Raw genomic sequence first — 18,846 nt, 5'->3', positions numbered from 1 at the left:
TCTTCTGGAATCCCAATTATTCTAATGTTGTTTCATCTTATGGTGTCACTTATCTCTCAAATTCTCCCCTCGTGGTCCAATAGCTGTTTGTCCCTCTTTTGCTCAGCTTCTTTATTCTCTGTCATTTGGTCTTCTATATCACTAATTCTTTCTTCTGCCTCATTTATCCTAGCAGTGAGAGCCTCCATTTTTGATTGCACCTCATTAATAGCTTTTTTGATTTCAACTTGGTTAGATTTTAGTTCTTTTATTTCTCCAGAAAGGGCTTTTATATCTCTCGAGAGGGTTTCTCTAATATCTTCCATGCCTTTTTCGAGCCCGGCTAGAACCTTGAGAATTGTCATTCTGAACTCTAGATCGGACATATTACCAATGTCTGTATTGATTAGGTCCCTAGCCTTCGGTACTGCCTCTTATTCTTTTTTTTGTGTTGAATTTTTCCGTCTTGTCATTTTGTCCAGATAAGAGTATATGAAGGAGCAAGTAAAATACTAAAAGTGTGGCAACAACCCCAGGAAAATATGCTTTAACCAAATTAGAAGAGATCCCAAATCGTGAGGGGGGAGAAAGGGGATAAAAAGAGATTCCAAAAGGAAGAAAGAAAAAAAAAGAAAAAAGAAAAAAAGAGAAAAGAATTAAAAAAAGAAAACAAATAAGAAAAATATAAAAAAGAAAAAATATATATATTAGATAAACTAGTTAAAAAACGTTTAAAAAGAAAAAGGTAAAAGTTAAAAAAAAATTACCAGAAGGTGAGAAAAAAATACAAAAAATGAAAACGAAAAAAATTAAATTAACTGCAAGAGTAAAAAAAATCACAGGGAAAAAGCCATGAGTTCCGTGCTTGGCTTTCTCCTCCTCTGGAATTCTGCTGCTCTCCTTGGTATTGAAACCGCACTCCTTGGTAGGTGAACTTGGTCTCGGCTGGATTTCTTGTTGATCTTCTGGGGGAGGGGCCTGTTGTAGTGATTCTCAAGTGTCTTTGCCCCAGGCGGAATTGCACCGCCCTTACCAGGGGCCGGGGTGAGTAATCCGCTCGGGTTTGCTTTCAGGAGCTTTTGTTCCCTGAGCGCTTTCCGTAGAGTTCCGGAGTACGGGAATACAAATGGCGGCCTCCTGGTCTCCGGCCCGGAGGAGCCGAGAGCCCAGGGCCCCACTTCTCAGTGCGCCCTCAGAGAACAGTGCCCAGTTACTCCCGTCTGCCTGACCTCTGGCCGCACTCCGAGCTCACCAAGCCTGAGACTGGTTCAAGGTAACACCGAGCTGTGAGTTTACTGTCGGCTCTGTCTCTGTAGCCGGCTTTCCCGTTCCAATACCCGCAAGCTCTGCGACACTCAGACACCCCCGATCCTTCTGTGACCCTGCGGGACCTGAGGCCACACTGACCCCGCGTGGGCTTCGCCCCATTTTAGCCTCTGGAGCGATGTCCCTCAGCGGAACAGACTTTTAAAAGTCCTGATTTTGTGCGCCGTTGCTCCGCCGCTTGCCGGGAGCCGGCCCCTCCCCCCTGGGTCTATCTTCCCGTCGCTTTGGATTCACTTCTCAGCCGGTCCTACCTTTCAGAAAGTGGTTGTTTTTCTGTTTCCAGAATTGCTGTTCTTCTTCTCTTCAATCTGCCGATGGATTTTCAGGTGTTTGCAATCTTTAGATTAGCTATCTAGCTGATCTCCGGCTAGCTGAAGTAGTCTCAGCCTGCTACGTCTCCGCCAGCCTTGACTCCTCCCCCTCTGTGTTTGTTTCTTATTTGTTTGTTCATTTGTTTTGTTTTTTAGATTCCAGATAAAAGTGAAATCATGTGGCATTTGTCTTTCTTTGTCTAACGTATTCCATTTAGCATAATGCCCTTTAAGTACAACCATTTTGTCACAAATGACAAGATCTCATTCTTTTTAATGGCCAAGTAATAATCCAGTGTGTGTGTGTGTGTGTGTGTCTGTACACCACATCTTCTTTTTTTTTTTAAAGATTTTATTTATTTATTTGACAGAGAGAAATCACAAGTAGATGGAGAGGCAGGCAGAGAGAGAGAGAGGGAAGCAGGCTCCCTGCTGAGCAGACAGCCCAATGCGGGACTTGATCCCAGGGCCCTGAGATCATGACCTGAGCTGAAGGCAGCTGATTAACTGACTGAGCCACCCAGGCACCCTGTACACCACATCTTCTTTATCCATTCATCTATAAATGGACAGTTATATTGCTTCCATATCTCAGCTATTAAAAATATTGCAATAAATATAAGGGTGCAGGTATCTTCAAACTAGTGTTTTCATTTTATTTGAGAAAATACTTAGTAGTGGAATTGCTGGATCATATGGTATTCCTACTTTTAATTTTTTTGAGAAAGGCACATACTGTTTTCCACAGTTAATCAATTTACATTCCCACAGTGCGCAAAGGTTTTTTTCTCTTCGCATCATAATCAATACTTATCATTTCTTGTCTTTTTGATTCTAGCCATTCTGACAAGCATGAGGTAATATCTTATTGTGGTTTTGATTTACATTTACATAATGATTAGTGATGTTGAGCATCTTTTTTTTTGTGTCTGTTGGCCATCTGTACATCTTTGGAAAAATGTTCATTCAGTTTCTCTGCCCATTTTTAAATCTTCATTCACCCTTATGAAATGACTTAGCAACTTGAAACTGAACTTAGTTTGAGTAGGGTCTAATCATTACAAAAGCCATTAGGGTTTTTACCTTTCTTTATGATACAGTCCTTAAATTAGTATAAGCTAAGACTGAGCTAGATTTTTTCCCTCATGTTGTTTCCTCATATTGTTGACTTATATTGGACTTGTATGTCTCTAAAATCCCCTAGATCTAATTCTTGTGAATGACTCAAGCCAAGTCTTGCCAATAAATTGTTCAATAAATCCCTTTTAAGAGAGTATCTTTTCCCACTTCCCTTACTGATAACTTCTTTTTACAACCCTTTCCCTCCTACTCCCTTCCAGAAATCTGTGTACTACATGAAACTCTCCTGGGATCCCATCAGGCTATAGAAAAGAGAAAATCTCTGGTTATCTAATGGGGTGAAAAGTCAATCAATAAGCAACATGGATTTAGTAAGAAAAAATAAAGCCAAGCACCAAAGCTTCAATATTTGTTGCTAAGCTGCGGCATTCTGAAAGTTATTTCTTTGTACCAGCTATCGGTAGACTTCTTTAAAAAAATAATAAGATGTAGTATAAGACCAGATTGCGTTTAATGCTGGAAGTTTATGTCATACGACTAAATTAAATAAATAATTGAAGCAAGGGTTATTTATCACTGATTTAAAAGAGAATAATATGTTTAATTATGGGTAACACTTTTGGAGAAGTGGCTAGATGTCTGTGCACAAGAGAGACATAAGGATTATTGGAGGTTAAAAAAACATAACTATAAAGAGAGAGGAAATGAGCCAAGAACATTCATACTAAAGAAAGGAAGACAAAACAAAATTCACTATAAAAGATACTGAGGGGAAAATATCAGATACTCTTTTACAAGTCCAAAATAAAACATAAACATATAAACTATAAAATTTGCTTTAGAAAAAATTTTGAAATTAAGCATTAGGATTAATCTGAGCATTTAGTCAAGGAAGAATGCAAAGATATTCCTCTCAGGAGTTGTAGAAATTCCCCCTCTTTGCAAGTGAAATCATCAGTTAAAGATATTGCTTTATGAATGTCAGCATGCTAATAAGTTCTTTGGCCCTATAGTCACTTCCCTTAATTCTGTTGAGCTCTGAGGGCTTCCTAAAGATGAAGTCATTGAAATTAATTTTTATGAAAAAAATTTTAAAACCTCCAAATTCTAGTTATGCCAGTATATTTTATAAGGATGCTCTATTTATTTTCTAAAGTATTCAGATTTTTACCTTGGGAAACTCTGGTATAGGATAATTATGATTTTGGTTAGGAGTCTTCTCTTTGGGGTGTTATCCAGACTCAAAGATCCCTAGAAGGTTGAAGGGAAAGGAAGGCATTTCTGTTGCATTCTCTGAAAATATACCTAGGAAGGGGTAGCTGAATTGGAAAACCAAGAAAGCTGAAAGTAAACTCATGTAGTGAGTATGAAGGGCACCTTGAGGATGGATGCCCACATCTAGTAGCAGGGCAGGAAAAGTAGTGGCAGGGTTAGTTGAAATCTGCATTGTCCAAAAGGAAAGCTAAGGTGAGGTAGTTGTGCATTTATCAGCCAGGAGTAAAATCTGAGCATTCCTAGAAGTAGTAGCTCTTGTAGTGGAAATGGTGTGTCATCTTAAAGCAACTGTACATCTTTGGACAGCTCTACGTGTCTTCCATCGTTTAATCATGTGCTTCTGTTTTGGTAGCCTAGTACTATAAGTGAAATTATGTTCTACTTTTTTCCCAAATCATTAGAGAGTATTTTATCCATGATTTCCTCCTGGAAAGGTGACACACCTTTAAAGATATCTCTATTTCATTCCTGGAAGTTTCTTAGAGAAGTAACCTTACCATGCTCGGAAAAGGCCCTCCATTCGCTCTGATCTCTTATATCTTCTAATCTTATCACCACCTGGCTGTTTCAAAAGCAGCTGACCCATGTGAGGAAACTCTTAGCTAAGCAAAGATATGTCATTGACAACTATTCTGATGTACTGCTTTCAACAACTTATGACCTATAATTTACATCCATCCTTACCTGTTCCTTCCAGTTTTATATCTGGGTCATTTGACTTTCCCAATCCTGCCTCTTCATCTCAGACATGGAATGTTCTTGAGGAAGGAAGCTTTAATTCTGTTCTTTCCCCAAAGCACAGGTTCTCCAGGATAGGACTTTTAAGAAAACTGCTGAAACTTTGCAGTAGTGGACAGCACACAGAATAGCTTAAATTTTGTCCTACATAATTACCTATAATTACTAACTGCTTCAAACCTTTGCCAAGGATATATGTTCAGATCCTGCAAGGTTTCTCTATGCCATTGGTGGGTCAATTCAACTCCCGCAGTGGCATTCTCCTGAGACTTGTACATCTCAGTTTTCACACATGGTTTCCTTTTGTGCCTCTGGGAAATGCAGAAGTTCTTTCCTCTTCTAGTCTCTTTCCTATCCTGTCACAGGAGTCTGACATATACTTCTTGGCAAATTTCCCCAACTTTCTCATGCTCATCACTGCCTTTCATCACAAATGTGTGGTGTGAATTATATGCACCAGATGAGGCAGCCCTCTTATTCCATAGCATATTTATCAAAACTGAGCTTTTGAATCCCAAATTATGCCATTCATTGTGCCTTAGTCTACTTTGAAACTGTGCTAAGTCCATATACATTCTTTTACATGGTTTTTTGCTATACGAGGTGAAAGTAGGGTCAGAACTCTGTTGTTTTCCAGGCAAAGTCTGATCATGGGTGTGAATATTGTTCCTCAGAAAGAAAACATATGTAGCAAGTAGAGGTCATTTCCAAAATTCAGATGTTTTGAGAGGGAAACACAAAATAAATTGATGATTAAATAAAGGATTTCTCCAACTTTCTAAGCTACTGCTCTATTAAGGAAATATATTAATAGACCAAAAGACCAGAACCCTCTAACTTGTGTTTTCCTCAAGAACAATAAAGAAATTTATTTTGTATATATGTATAAATTGAAGGCTTCAATTTAGTGACACCCAAGTAGATCAAAGAGCAGTCTTTCCTAAAGTAAATGCTGTTTCTATCCTAGAATGTGAAGTGAGATTTGCAACTCTCAAAATGGTGAACTTCCAACCTCAAAATTGAGACATTCTCCATCTCCTGTGTTGTTATAAGGATATTAAAGGACTTGGCATTGAGTATTAATAAGCCTGAGTCTCACTCTTTCTTAAAAGGAAATATCAATTTGATAAGGTCCTTCTTTGGGTTTAGTTTTCTTACTGAACATAAAAATTGTGTAGCTACTCTATTTATTTATGGTCCTCACATGGGATGTGGTCTCAGTGGTAAAGTTTTAATTATTGTAGAAAATGTAGAACTTACATATTTATGATGTTTTCCTATTGGGACATGGAAAGAGAGTTACATAGAGAAATCTGTTATTTTTTCCTTCTGTAAGTAGCTATGCTATAAACATTTACATTTATATATAGTATATATATTATGCTATATACATTTACAAAATAGGGTTGTTATTTATTTTTATAGTTACATTTTTGGAGTCCATTAGATCTACTTTGGGAAGTAGATTTTCTTGGTGCTGGCTATAATCATGACATCATTAGAGGTTACTCTCTCCTTTGAGATGCATTTAAAATTGATTTGCATCCCCTATTTTATGTCCAATAAGAAATCCAATGTATTTCCCAACACTCCTGTGAATTCCGAGGAGTGTACATTCTCACGGTCACTCCTAATTCCAATTTCTGCTTTACTCTGAATTTAATCTACCTATTTTTCTCTTCCCCTTGTTGCTTTCTTCATTATTTACTTTAATAAGGAACATTACCCATGTCTTCAGGTTCTCCCATATTTCAGTCATAGAAAGCATTTGTAGATACAGTAAATTATACTGAAGATTTAGAGTCAAGGGGGTGGGGGGCATTGTGGCAATACACAGCAATTTATATAAAAAGGGAGTGTCAAATATCTTTGTTTCTTGAGGTTCTTTCCTTACTATTCCATCCTTTGCATTAACAGTCAGGAATTTCCAACTGGCAAATATTCCACTGAGTATGTAATATTTTAACCCCACTGTTCCTGAGGACCCTTCAGTAAAAATATATTATCAGAATTATTTCTGAACAAATGGATTTTCATGTAAAAAGTATTTTCTTCAATACAATAAAGATAATAGATAACCAAATATAATTGTAAGTGATCTTTTTTATAGCACAGTTGAATTATTTTAATTTTTTCTTATTTTCTTGAATTTAAAAAAAAAATTGGTATTTTTTTGCAGGCTTAATTTTGATATAAAGATATCTCAGAGGGGTCCCTGGTGGCTGAATCAGTAAAGTGTCTGTCTTTAGCTCAGGTCATGATCCCAGGACCCTAGGATAGAGCTCCTACAAGGGGCTCCCTGGTTAGCAGGGAGCCTGTTTCTCCCTCTGCCTGCTGGTCCCCGCTGCTTGTGCTTTCTTGTTCACTCTCTCTCTCTCTTAGACAAATAAGTAAATTTTTTTTTTTAAAGATATCTCAGAGATGAGTACTTACTTTAACTATGTAACTATATAAAATCCTATCAGGAAAACTCCTTGTTTTTCTTTTGTGGCTCTTTTGTTTTTAATAATAATTTGAATTTCCCCACACTGATTTTTTTCCAAATCTAAATTTTGTTCAAAAATTTATTTTTCCTGCAATTTTTAATGAAAAATATGTTTTGATATGCATCATTGGCCATTGTCCTTTTTTATGTTGTTTATTTCTACCAGGCATTCATTTTAATTTGAATAAAGACAGCTAAATTTAACATTTAATTGATAGCATTGTCAATTTTAATAATTGAGAAACATTATTATTTAATACACTTAAGTAACATAGCCTTTGGTTGAGAAGTTCTGCTTATCATGGTTTTAAATGCACAAGGAAAGAGAAGGGGTATACGCAAAGGATTCCACCAAAGGTGGGGGAGCAGAGAGGCAGACACAGAAATAGGACAACTGAGTAATTCAGAGTTGCTACTTCTCTCTGGCTAAATGGCTCTTATGTTATGCACACCAACATCAGAATTCCATGGGGGACAATTGTCAATGTCAAAATGGAGAGATTAAATTTTTTCTAGCCCTGTTTAGATCTCGCCTCCAAATACTTCTGTGTTTTGTTCACCTCTGCTCTCACCTGCCTTATAATCCCTACTAGACTTCGTGCAATACCCACTTCTCACTGCTTCCTATGGAGCACAGTTTAGAGAGTTCACGTCTCCAGTTAAAACTCTATAGTTTCCCACCTAAAGCAATGTGTTCTGCTAGATATAAGACCACCTACCCTGGAGAGAAATAGCCTTTTTCCTTAGGGGCAGTAATTACAAAAAGTTGTCCTCCTCCTTGATAAGTTAGATACCCTGGCATCTTTCCCCACAGACATAGTCTGTCTTTGTCACTCCAGAACATTTGTGTTTTATTTCCCATTGTTCAGCACTCTTTTGGAGTGGTTTTCTTTCTTCCTAGTTCCATCTGACTTTGTTTTCTGTAGGACAGAAGATTTTTTCCTCAGGAGCCTTCTTACTCTACCACAATCAATCCCAAAGGTGCTTATTGCTTGAGGGCATTTGCATGGCTGGCACTAGTTGGTAGAGGACATGATTTTATACAGGAATTCTTCCAGGTGATAGTGCTCATGTTATGGCATATGTACAAGATATTTCACTTAGGTTTACACCAGAGTATAAATAGACACAAATAGGCATAGAGATCTAAACTTCTGTGAGAGTAAGAAGAGCATACCATACTTAATTTTCTATTTGACATATGAATATATTAGAATGTGCTTTAACACTGTTTTCTCAAAGCTAAGTATTTACAATACCATCTTGTTTCATCAGTGAGCCTTATAGCCATTGCATTTTCTCAATATTCACACCAAATTGTACAAATGACAGATTTTACCTTATCTGAAACATCCTGTTAAATTTGTGGTTATATTTAAAGTAAAATATCTGTCTTTTTGTTTTCATTTTCATTTTTGTTTTTAAAGCACATGTACAGATTTGGGTGAGGAGATTTATTTATTTATTTATTTTAAAGTCATGATGTAAATTCACTCAACCATACTTTCTTGCTCTAGGCTCTAGCCTACACATAGTTTTTCGTTAAAATATTATTCAAACTGAGGACATTTGCAGTAGTCTGGAACATATTTTCTCTAGTACTTGACTCTAAGCTCTCTATACATCTTAGAATTCTCTGAAATAAATTCTCTGGCATGTTCGAGTATCACTGAGTAAATAGCAGCTATGCCTATATCAAGAACAGTATCAGTCTGAGTGAAAAATATGCCAGCTTTAGTAAGTGCATCTTTAATGGATTTAATTAAGCTTCTTATTCTGTCACTAATACCATTTTCTGAATAAAGAACTTCTCCATATATAACACATTATACACTATAAAATATTTTAAACATATAGAAAAATATAGTGGAAATCATAATGAAAACCTACCATCACCCAGCTTTGTCAAATCCTAATGTTTTGTTTATATGCTCTGATAGTTTAATTAAACATTACAGGGGTGCCTGGGTGGCTCAGTGGGTTAAGCCTCTGCCTTCCGCTCAGGTCATGATCTCAGGGTGCTGGGATCAAGTCCTGCATCAGGCTCTTTGCTCAGCGGGGATCCTGCTTCCTCCCTACCCCCACGCCTGCCTCTCTGCATACTTTGGATCTCTGTCTGTCAAATAAATAAATAAAGTCTCTAAAAAAAAAAAAGAAAAAAACATTACAGATTTATTTGAGTCCCACTATTCAATTATCCCCTCTTTCACTTCCCTCTCCTTCTTTTTTCTTTCTTTCTTTCTTTAGAACTAACTAATCTCTTTGTTGTTTATCAAATCAGCATATGTTTATACTTTAAATATGTATTTGTATATTCTGAAATAATATTTAATTTTTGTGTTATTAAAGCCTATAAATGTTATCAGAATATAATTATTTCTCTGAAACTTAGTTTTTCTTCACATTATGTTTAAGATTTTTTCTATTAATACTTATAGGTATAAATATTCATTTTTACTAGTAAGGATTCCATTGCATGAACATAGCTCAATTTATTTCCCCTTGTATTGTCCTTTGCTGTTTACTTTCCTAGCAGTTACACTCTCAAAGCAGTTACATTTTCACACTCCTTGATGCAAAGACATGTGAGCATTAATAATGATTATTGCTCTTTAAAGCCATTCATATTTGGAATGGTTCATTATGCAGCAGTAGTGCTAATTTCATTCCTTCCATTGAAAATAACAGAATATTTCTTTTCTTAATCCCTAAAGTACTTTCTATTTCTCATTGGATCCATGTCTGTAATGCCTTTTGTTGTTGTTGTTGTTATTGAAGGTGTAGGACATAGAATTTCAAAATTTATATGCATTGTTAAGTAATTATTAAGATAACTCTAGCTGCCATTTATCACCATTCAAAGTTGTTATAATATTGGGATGCCTGAGTGGCTCAGTTGGTTAAGTGTCTGCTTTCAGCTCAGGTCATTATCTCAGGGTCCTGGGATCAAGTCCCGCATTGGGCTCCTTGCTCACGGGGGAGCCTGCTTCTCCCTCTGCCTGCTTCTTCTTGTGCTCTCTCTCTCTGATAAATAAATAAAATATTTTTAAAAAATTAAAAAAACACAAAGTTGTTATAATACAATTAACTATATTCCCTATGATGTACAGTACATCTTCATGACTTACTTATTTTATAACTGGAAATTTGTACCTCTAATCCCCTTGACCTATTTCACTCATTCCCACAATCCCTCCCCCTTTGGCAATCAGTAGTTTTTTCTCTGTATCTGTGAGTCTGTTTCTGGGTGTTTTGTTTTTTAGATTCCACATTTGGTGAAATTATATACTATTTTTCTTTATCTGCCTTACTTTACTTAATGTAAAACCCTCTAAGTCCATCCATGTTGTTAGAAATGGCAAAATTTCATTCTTTTTTATAACTAATATTCCACTGCATGTGTGTGTATGTATATATCACATCTTCTTTATCTATTCTCTATCAAGGGACACCATTTAGGTTGCTTCCTTATCCTGGCTATTGCAAATAATGCTGCAATGAACATAGTAGTGCACATATCTGAATAAGTATTTTCATTTTATTCAGATAAATATGTAGAAGTGGAATTGCTGGATCATATGGTATTTCTATTTTTAATTTTTTGAAAAACTTCCATTCTGTTTTCTTTAGTGGCTGCACAATTTTGCATTCCTACTAAGAGTGCAGGAGGGTTCCCTTTTCTCCACATTCTTGCCCTCACTTGTTATTTTTTGTCATTCTGGCTGGTATAAGATGATATCTCATTATGGTTTTGATTTGCATTTCCCTGATGGTTAGTGATTTTGAGCATCTTTTAGTGTATCTGTTGGTCATGAGAGCCTGTTTCTTAGAGAAATGTCTATTTAGACCCTCTGTCCTTTTTTTTTAATTAGATTTTTTGTTTTCTTGATATTGAGTTGTGTGTGTTCTTTATGTATTATGGATATTAATCCCTTTTAGGTTATATCATTTGCAAATATCTTCTTCCTTTCAGTATGTTCCCTTTTCATTTTGTTAATGGTTTTCTTCATCGTACATAATTTTTCTTAGTAGGTCCATTTGTTTGTTTGGTTTTGGTTTTTGTTGCCCTCGCCTGAGGAGACAGTTCCAAAAAAATATTTCTAAGACCAATGTCAAAAAGTTTATCGCTTATTTAATATCTTTGATAGTAGTTTTTGAAGGTCTCTATCTTAGTTCATCAGTGAATTGTATGTTCTTCAAGACATAGGCCTGGAATCCTTATCTTAAGTGTTTATTTTCCTACACTTGGCTTGGTATTTCTAACCATTATTTCATTTCTAATACAAATAAAACAAGTTGATGTTAAAATACATTTCATTGATGTTTTTCTTTTCCACAAAAGCCTAGGCCTTATTAAAGTATTCAGCATAAACCTCCCCAAAATGTGCACTTTGGCATGTGGTTTACTTTGACCTGAAGTCAGTCAAGTTCCAAAATACTTAGAGAGAGTTCTTTATTTCCCCTTTAACTGTCTACAAGAATCTAGATAAAGAGCCTTTTCCAGGAAGAGTACAGACCACCAGAAATAATTATCAAGAATGTGGGCCAACTATGGTAAACTGTGAAGAAGCTCGATGAGGTCTGGTGATCAAATTCCTCTCTCTGTCTTATTTTCTTTGCAGGGGATGACAGGCATTTGTTTACCAAACATTTGTTCTTCCTATCTTACTGTGAATTGTCTTTCTTCCCTTTGAAGTCTCAAACCACTGCCCCCTTCTTAACTCAATTGCAAACAATTCACTATTTCATGTTTGAATAAAGTGAGGGTGATGAAAAATGCCAACCTCACCATTGTAATTTTTTGTTTGATATACTCAGAAGATAGGGCTCATGTTGAAAGTGAGCTTGCCTCACCCTTCTTCAGGAATATATTCACTGTATTTCCTAGCGATTAGTGATAAATAGTTATCTTATTTTATCATTTTAGATCTATCATAATTCTGTTGTCTGTAATCATAAGGTGTTCAATCTTTAGTTCATGTTTAAATTATGCTTAAAATTAAGCTTTAAATTATGCTTAATTTATACAGTTATATAATGATCTTACTTCTACTTCCTTCTTTTGCTATTCTCCTAGATCTACTGAAATTTTAGCCCAGTGATATTTTTCTTAAAGAGCAGATGATTTGTCAGGCCCATGGTACACTCTCTGTGAGCTAAGTATGCTATGCCACCTCTCTTCTGGGGTCCATCTTCCTATCCTGAGTATAAATAGGGGTCAATGAATATAAAACAGCTGAAAGAATGGATTCTGAAAAAGTTGCTTTTGTACTGATTAACCCTGCTCACCTGAAAGTACAAATCTTTATGCCTCTCAGAATTACTTCCGTTTCATTAGGAATGAACTCATAAAACCATAGAATATCATGGCTGGGAAGGAGATCTTAAATTCCATCTAATAAGACCTTATTCATCAAGGCAGAAATGAATGAAATAGTCACTATTTGAACAATTTTGGTTTCAAAATCTAATTTTCATATGGCTCACCTAATAGATGAAGGAAAAAAGCCCCAGTAACTTGCCAGTGAGACATCTCTAGGACAGGGCCACGGCACTACACGGATTCATCTCTATGATCTCAATAATACGATGTGATGTGGGAAACAAACCAGAAGAGAAATTATTAAATTTCCTTATTACCTACAGCCCTTTGACAAGTCTTTGAAACAGGCTGAGTGACATTCCTCTAGGGACTCAACTGCCTCGATGTTGACACTTTGTAAGGGCAAAAGACAATCCTAGCCCAACTACCTCCTCACCCCACTGGATCCTGTAAACTTACTTTAATGTAAAAAAAAAAAAAATTGGAAACTTCCTTTATCTCTTACCCACTCCCCCCCCGCCAAGATACATGTTGGCAATCATCCCCCAAACATATGGCCTGAAGGGTCTCGTGACTAAGGTTTTATTAGACAGTAATAAATGACATTTTTCAAATAATAGCTAGCCTCCTCAAGGTCCTGGAAATCTTGCTTCCAAAATTCCTTAGAGTCTTACGCTATCCCAAACCCCCTTCCAATTTCAAAGTATATAATGGGACCTCTTCATGAGCCTAGTACCAATCTTTCTGCCCATGGGTCCTGTCCCTGTGCTTTAATAAAGCCTCTTTTTTCTTGGCCATCAGCTTTGAACCCTAACATCTTTCCTACATCACCATTTATTCTGTCTCTCATGTTGCTTACCTATCAAAAAAAATTTTTTTTTAGACAGTTTATACATATTTGAATGAAAGGAGTGAGAAAAGAACCACACCAAAATTTCCCTCAAGGGAGATTAGGACTTTCCAAATGACTTTGAGCTAGCAAGATGTACCAGTGCAGTTCATTGCCAGCAGGGAAGCATCCTAGATCATTTTCTTTGTTCCAAGCCATTCTGTTATTATCTAAATAGATTCTTCCTAAGTGATGAGTGAGTAACATTCCAAAATCATTTGTCAGTGAGTCCCTCTAGATCTTGGAAGTGATTTTCCCATACAAATAACATAATGAATGACTATTATGTTCCTTGGCCAATATTGCAAAGTCATTTTAACACACAAGACACCTAAGTATATTGGAATTGTTTCAAATACATCTAACCATCATCTGTCTCATTGTTTCTATGGGACAATTGCTTTCTTAATTCTAAGTCTTTTTCTTTCAACAGTAGCAGCCATTTCTACATCAATATAGAGCACAATCTATATTGGTGGTTGGTTGAGTTATACCCAGGAGCCATTAAAGGAACTTTTTTTTACTCAATACATTTCTGTAACTGCATGACAGAAAAAATGATGCAGGATAAACACTCTCCAGTTCAGATCAAAAAAAGAAAGAAGCATTGCACCCAAGAGTAGCATGCAGTTTCATAGTTATGTAGAAATTCTTGATGATAAAATTGTATATAAATTGAAGACTGCCTAACTCTCAGCTTATATCTTCTGTTCTTTCCATTTTGTATCTTGATCCCATTTTAGAAATTATGCTCTATGGAAATTTGAGAACCACATTTAATTAGAATAGCCATATTATGTGAAACTACTTCCATTTTTTCATGGGTCTGAACTTTGCAAATTATTTTTTATTCAAGTGTTATATTTTCATTCAACTTCATGATTTTTTTGGTAATGTGCACTGTTGTAACAGAAACTTTTAAACTTAAAAATTAACTTTGACTTGCCAAAAAAAAAAAAGCTTTGTTTCTGAAAGTAATTATTTGCAATAATTGCCATGCTGTTTTCTGAAAAGGTAAGATTCCTGGCATCATATGGCAACCCCATTCCTGGGTCTCCTGCTGGCTTCTGTCAGATTAATGTGTGCTGCTCCCCTGCTGAAAAATCCACTTGGTTCTCCTTCAGACCACCTGTGGAGGAAGAGAGGGGCTTTATTTTTTTTTTTTTCCTTAAATTTCCAAGAGAATGAGAATAGATAGAATGTGGATCAGAGGATTAAGTATCACTTACCTTAGTGCTTTGAGAGAATTTAATCTCAAGAACAAAACAAGTTGAACTTCTGGTCTCACAAGCTACTAGCATACTCTCAAATTTTTCTTAAATAATTTGACAACACTCTGACTCTCTACATGCCCTCTCATTTTGCTCAAATCTTGCCATCTTTCATCTTCTTACTGTAAAACAACTTTTCTTTAAAAAGGAGCCAAGTATCTGGGTGTTAATCACCCAGTATCTACATTGACAGTATCTGTATTTTTTTCCCCTTTCCATCATTATTATAACTTTTCTCAGAGCAGAGTCATCATCAATGAACATCAAGTGCCAGCAACTTCTCTTCATTCTTTCTTTATTCAGGGAGGGGATAAGCTTGATAGCTGCATTCTTATCAGAAAATGTTAGACTGCACTCCCATTTAAAGATCACAAAACCAATATGGATCTGAAATACCAAAGGTGCCAAGTGTGAGAGGTGATAAGTCTATTGAATTTGTTATACCAGACATTTGAAATCAATTTGAACCCTGTTGGGATGTCTTTTAATTTTGAAAAACTTAACTTTGAAATATGTTTTTGTTTGTTTGTTTCCTGAATTTTAGGGGACTCTCTTCTTTGCAGTTAGGTGAATGGTATGAAGTTTTGTGTTGTTGGATTCCCATAGAGGCAGCACTTCATAAGTCATTTTCTATTTTCTTAAGAATGAAACCCTTTATCTTACTGGAGAAAGTTCCATGTGTTTTCCTCCTTCTGTGATAATATCTATGCTTTTAGTATTTGTTGACTGAAAAAGAAATAAAATTACTGACATTTACTATACACTTAGTAATGATTTTGAATGTATTTTATTAAGTGCCAGGTCATTTTTATATATATGAAAAAGAATACAGAATTATATGAAGTTTATAGACAGTGTTTAGACAGCAAATAGGTATGATCTTTAATCATACTTCCATGTTGGTCCCCAGAGATTGTCTTTTGTTTGTTGAGAACTATAGACTATTGTAGTATAAGTTGGTGTGTGGTTTTATTAGGGGTTTATGTATATGCTAATCATTTACTCATAAAAGGAGTGGTGAACCATAAAATATGATCTATGTGAAAGGCACTTCTTAATTCATTAGGGAAAAAAAAGAAAGATAAAGATGATTTAATGATAGTCAGATTTATACCAAATCTGATTATTGTTACAATGCATGAACCTTTACTCAATTCCTACTTTTAAGAGATAGTGTGTCTTGTGTGTATATGAACTGACCTCTCCTTAGCCCTACTTAGTTATCACTTCAGAAGTCTTAGCTCCATTTCTGATTGCTCATAGCATTTGGCAAGGAAATTATTTTTATTCTTCAAAGTTATTTCTGAAATTTTATTATAAGGTATCTACCCTTGGCGGGGGGGGGGGGGAGTTATTTACCTTACTAGAGACCTAAAAGGAAATTTCTACCAAATACCAACTTAAATACTTGTCTTCACTAATAACTGTTGCTTCCAGAGAATGTCCAAGGCCTCTAGCTCAGCCTAACCCATGGAAAATCTTGCTCATTATCTTCCCAGATCCCTGAGCATTTATGAATCTTTCTCAAAGAGTCTTGCTCCTGAGTTTTGTTTTGTTTTCTTTCTATACTTCTTCCTTCCTTTCTTTCTTTCTTTCTTTCTTCCTTTTTTTCCCCTTTCTTTCTTTATTTCTCTCTCTTTCTTACTGTCTTTCCATAGTTTTCTTTTAATTATCCATCCTCTTAATACCTAATTACAACTTAAGGCATAGATACTTCTAGGGATATTTCTAGTTAGGGTCCTAAGAAAACTAAGAATCGAAAGAAAGGGAATGAGTGTATTTTACCCTTTGGAATATCCTAGGTTCCTAAATTAGGAAACTGCTCTGAGAAAACCTCAATAAATATTATATGAATGAGTGAACAAACATCCAAATGATTCTTGAGTAGCAAAATTAAGTCATTGGAGTAAATACATTTTTTTCTCTGAGCCTTCAAATCATACCACTCAGTGTTGTCCAGTCTTCTTATTTGCATAGAGAACTATACAATTATAAGGTCTAGCTATAGAGGCTATTTTGCTGCTTTTCCAAACTTCCAAATATTTTCCAAATAGATAAACTATTATCTCACATAATTGCTACTTTTACTCACAAGCAGTCGCCGGACTTATTTTTTTCTGACTTTGCTTTGTTTATTTGTTTTAATAATTGGTTCTATATCCCAAGTGTTCATCAATAAAACAATAGATAAAGATAATGTGGTTATACACACACACAGACACAGACACAAACCCTGGAATATGACTCAGTCATAAAGAAGAATGGAATCTCAGTGGGTTGAGACCTCTGCCTTGGGCTCAGGTCATGATCCCAGGGTTCTGGGATCGAGCCCCACATCAGGCTCTGTGCTCAGCGGGGAGTCTGTTTCCTCCTCTCTCTCTGCCTGCTTCTCTGCCTACTTGTGATCTCCATCTCTCAAATAAGTAAATAAAAAATCTTAAAAAAAAGAAGAAGAAGAATGTAATCTCATCATTTATAACAACATGGAGGGATCTAGAAGATGTAATGCCAAATGAAATAAGTCAGTCATACAAAGACAAACACCACACAATTTCGCTCATATGTGGAACTTAGGAAACAAATGAACAAAGGAAAAAAGAGACAAACAAAAGACCTGACTCTTACATATAGAGAACTAAGTTGTGGTTACCAGAAGGGAAGTTGGGGAGGGTAATGAGTGAGGTAGCTGAAGGGGATCAAGAGTACACTTATTTGATGAGCACTGAGTAATGTATAGAATTGTTGAATCACTATATTATACATCTGAAACTAAAAGAACACTGAATGCTAATTATGCTGGAGTTATAAAAATAATAATTGGTTGTGGATTTTTTTGTAAGATTTTATTTATTTATTTGACAGAGAGAGATCACAAGTAGATGGAGAGGCAGGCAGAGAGAGAGAGAGAGAGAGAGAGAGAAGCAGGCTCCCTGCTGAGCAGAGAGCCCAATGCGGGACTCAATCCCAGGACCCTGAGATCATGACCTGAGCCAGAGGCAGCAGCTTAACCCACTGAGCCACCCAGGCGCCCCTTGGTTGTGGATTTTAAATCTTTTCTTATTAAATATTCTCTTTAAAGCTGCATGTGTTGATACAGAATAAGGACAAAGAATACATCTGAATTTCGATGGATCTCTTACCACTGGTGTGCAGCTTTAACAGTAATGGATTGCTCATTTTATGGTAGAATCTATGATGATACCTGCTGAGATCAGCAACATGGACCTAGTTAGTACATGACATTGCTATGTTCTTAAGTGATATATGGCCATTAACACACTGATGCTCTCTGTCTCCCTCCTCAAAGAATCATAGTAGAGTAAATCATTAAAGACACAAGATATTAAAAAAATCTCTCTCTCTCTGCCTCAGAGATAATGAGAAACAATATTCCTACAGTAAATAGGACTTTTTTGATAGTGCTTATCCCACTGACGTGACCCCTTCAAAATGTTCAAAAGGTGATAGGATGTTTTGCCAAACCACCACTGTGCTTGAGCTTCTGCTCAGTTCCCAATCAGATTTGGCAGTTATCCATGTTTGGAAACCTTGAGACTCCGAGAAAGGTCTGAGTTCTGTTGGCTTCTCAGACACCTTGCTGTGACTTGGAATAAAATAAATCTACTCAGCAGCCAAGGAGTGATAAAAAGGGAGATAGAAGGGTCAGAGAAGAAAAAGTTGATAAAATCTTCATCTACGATTGAGAATTTTTTGTTGTTGTTGTTTGGAACCTTGATTGTCAGAACTTGGAAAATTTCAAGAAAGAGAAACTTCCAATCTGCTCTGAGGTTGTATGTAAAAGGAACATGACATACTAAAAAGTCAGTTGAAGTTACATGTTATGCCTAAAGAAATGGGATTTTATTTATACCTCCTACAGAAGAAATTATTGATGACTTTCAACTGTCCCTTGCATAAAGTTGGGTTGAAATTTAACATAGGAAAATTAATAAAGGCCCTATTCCAAAAAGTTGGCTGTCAATCTCAATTACTGGGCAAAGTTGCCAAGACCATCGCATACATGAATATAGGATACTTGCTAATGATAGAACTGTATCAAAGAACAATATTAGGTTCTGTTGGTTAAAGCCTTGGGATTAAAAGAACTAAGCAATATCTGTCACAATATTAAGGTCTTCAGAGAAATGTGCAAAACAAGGTTATTTTTA

The sequence above is a fragment of the Mustela erminea genome, chromosome 1, assembly GCF_009829155.1.
Source record: "Mustela erminea isolate mMusErm1 chromosome 1, mMusErm1.Pri, whole genome shotgun sequence".
NCBI classification, from domain to species: domain Eukaryota; kingdom Metazoa; phylum Chordata; class Mammalia; order Carnivora; family Mustelidae; genus Mustela; species Mustela erminea.
Note: the sequence above shows the minus strand (reverse complement) of the source record.